The sequence below is a fragment of the Gekko japonicus genome, unplaced genomic scaffold, assembly GCF_001447785.1.
Source record: "Gekko japonicus isolate JY-2015 unplaced genomic scaffold, Gekko_japonicus_V1.1 scaffold1888, whole genome shotgun sequence".
NCBI classification, from domain to species: domain Eukaryota; kingdom Metazoa; phylum Chordata; class Lepidosauria; order Squamata; family Gekkonidae; genus Gekko; species Gekko japonicus.
In genome coordinates this window covers 280,650-283,622 of record NW_015165302.1, presented here as the reverse complement: position 1 = coordinate 283,622, position 2,973 = coordinate 280,650, and positions in this window count along the sequence as shown.

Below are 2,973 nucleotides of genomic sequence, written 5' to 3'. Positions count from 1 at the left end.
ATCCCAGTTACCCTTCCCATGCTAGAATTTAGTAAAAACTTTATATTTTAATCACACATGAACTCTCAGTCTGAATTATTCTGCTCTGGCTCTGCTGGACTATCTTATCTCTGCTAAATACAACTTTTTCAATATCTCAATTTCACCCAACAACAGGACATAAATCTGTACCACTAGATGTGAGCGGGGCTGAGGGTCTGACCAGGATGTGCAAGGCCTAGGTTCCTCTGCTATAGAAACTCTCCCTCTGCCGTAAAAGCTCAGCATAACCTACCTCACAGGATTGTTCATAAAAGCTCAGCATAACCTACCTTGCAGGATTGTTGTGAGGATGAAATGGAGGAGAGGGCATTGATGTAGTTACTTTATGGATGGATGAGCCACATTGAAATTAATGGGGATAAAGTTAGCCATGGCCAATATCCTTTTTATTCGTTTCAAGGGGCCTTGTTCCTGACTAAATGTTGCTGGATCCCGCGCAAGGTGTCTAGGATCGAAGAGTGATGCTTTTACAACCAAAGGTCCTTTAGATTCTCAATAATCACATCTACCTGAAGCCGCCTAAGCTACAGTTTCTTTAAGGCTGCCTGGAACCGAGAGAGTGGAACAGGCCCCGACCAATCCTATAGTGTGTCCCTGATTTACCTGTTTTTCAGCCACTGATGGGCAATACAAACTGCCGCCAGTAAAAGACCCTTGAAATGCCACTTCGCTTGGGGACTTTTCCCTCTTGTTGAAAAACCATCCATTAGTTTGTTGGCACCAGTTGGTCGGCTTCTGCCTTTGAAGTGGGCCTACTCCAGAGCAAAGAGGCTGGGCGATTCCTAGGACGGCAGAGACCCTCTTCTGCCCCATTCTAAACCCCACTTGGAAGGAAACCCCACTGAAATGCGCCTTCCTTACAGGGGATCTGTTGAGGAGGGCTGGGGCCCGTGGAGCGAGGGCGCGCCGGCAAGTCCAGAGGCGCTTCTGTTTCTTAGGCAGAACAGCCTCCCCAGTAAGAGACTTAGCCTTGGCTTCCGCGTCCATAAGTCCCCATATACCCCAATGAATGAATGAAACGATCAAAACCCAGCGGGCCCAATGGGAGAAATAGGAGGCCCCAAGCTGTCCGGAGTCTGCTGCTCGCCCCTTCGGTCTCCAGGCCCTTCGGAAGAGCCACGAGCTCTAAAGAAGAAGAGCCAGAAAGGCCCCCTGGCCCCACTAGTCCGCGGCTTAGCAGCAAGTCCCTCGCTTAAAACCCGGAGTTGCTCCACCCAGGCCTGGCGGCTAAGCAAAGGGCCTGGCCGGGCTCTCTCTTTCTCACCCAAAGAGGCCTGGCTGGTCCCCGCCCCTCCCGGCCATTTAGCCAAGCTCTCCTTTTCGGGATCGGAGAGGAGACGGAGAGGGACCAGAATCCCCCCCCCCGATCCCCGGCGATCGTGACGGGCCAAGGAGGATCCGAGCAAAGCAGCCGGCCCGGGTCAGCGGGCCTTCTCAGAAGAGCCAAAGTTCGTACAGGCGGCGCGTGACTTGAGTGGGTTCTGAGGTGCGGTTTGACTTGCGTTGTGCGACTTGAACGGGCTCTAGATGCGCCGGCTTCTGTGCTGGATCGGGGCCCGCGGCTGCAGGCTGTCCTGAAAGGCCGGGGGAGTCCCTCGCCTCCCGCATGACTTCCTGGGAACCTGTTGCCCGAGGAGGAGGAAGGCGCTGGGGTCTCAAGGGAACTCTCACTCGCCTCGCAAAGGGAATTCATCAGAACAACTTTGCTTTGGGATGGAGCTTCCCCCGGGAAACGGCGATGGGGGAGAGGGGCTGAAGAAGGAAGGGGTTCGTCATCCAGGTGGGCGGAGGAAGCAGGGGGTCCGGGGTCGAATGAAGCCGGAAAGGAAGGCCGAGGAGAGAGGAGCGAGTTCACCAGCTAACCAGCAGCCCGTCTATCTCGGGACTGGAGAGGTGGGGGAGAAAGCCCAGAGCCGGCGTCCAAGCCGGCTGCTTAATTGTTGGATGTTACAAGTTAGAACACTTCTGTTTAGTATTTACTGGGTTAATACTGTGTAGTGAATCACATGTTTGTTTGTGACCTATCTGTTTAGAGAGCTAGAAAGCCCGCCAGATTGAGATCTAGTTTGTTGCCCTGATTGGGGAATGAAGTGGCTACTATTAGCATTTTATGACCCTTTGTCCGAGAGCAAGAAGAAGCTCCAGTCTCGTCCTGTCTCCATTAGTCTTAGGGTGACTTAAGATGTCTCCATTACTCTTCGTTAGTCTATCTAGATGTGAGGATGTAGAAATAAAGCTCTTTGTTATTTTTCATCCTGTTTACCCTACCCATGTTAGGTTCTAGTAAACTTTTTATATTTTAAACGACCATGGACTCAGACTCATTTATACTCTGCTGATTCTGCTAATTAATATAAGAAATTAAACAAACCCGCAAAAATCCAATATGAATCCAATGAGTCCCACCAGGGAACAAAGGGGGGGGGGCGCGACCCAGAGGCAGGCTGCGGATTTCCCCTGCTGAAGGCCCATTCCGTGGTACCCAGAAAAGACCCCGGCGGATTAATTCTCATCCTCGCCCACCTAGGACAACGTGAGCTGTCTGATGCCCACGTGTCACACCTGGTGACCCCGACAGCCAGATCCGAGACCGAGACGTGCTTCCTCAGAAGTCTTTACTACCGAGCAGGGCTAAGGAGAGCCCTTCCCCGGACGGATCCCCTCTGGGGCCTTCCCACCCCCCAAACCAACCCTAGACGTCACTGGAAGGCAGATCTGTCGACCTGCCCCCCCCCCACCTCTTGAGGGATCAGGGCCCCAGGCCTTTCGCCCCCTTAGCTCCACCTCGCGTCAGGCTTGCTTACTCCCGAGAAAACCTGCGCAGGGCTGGGCGCTTGACCTTCCCCCTCCCTAACCTTCCCCCCTCCGCGCTTCCAAGGGACGCGTCGGGTGGTCCTTATTTGTCATCTCAAACAGCGGGGCGGGGGGGGG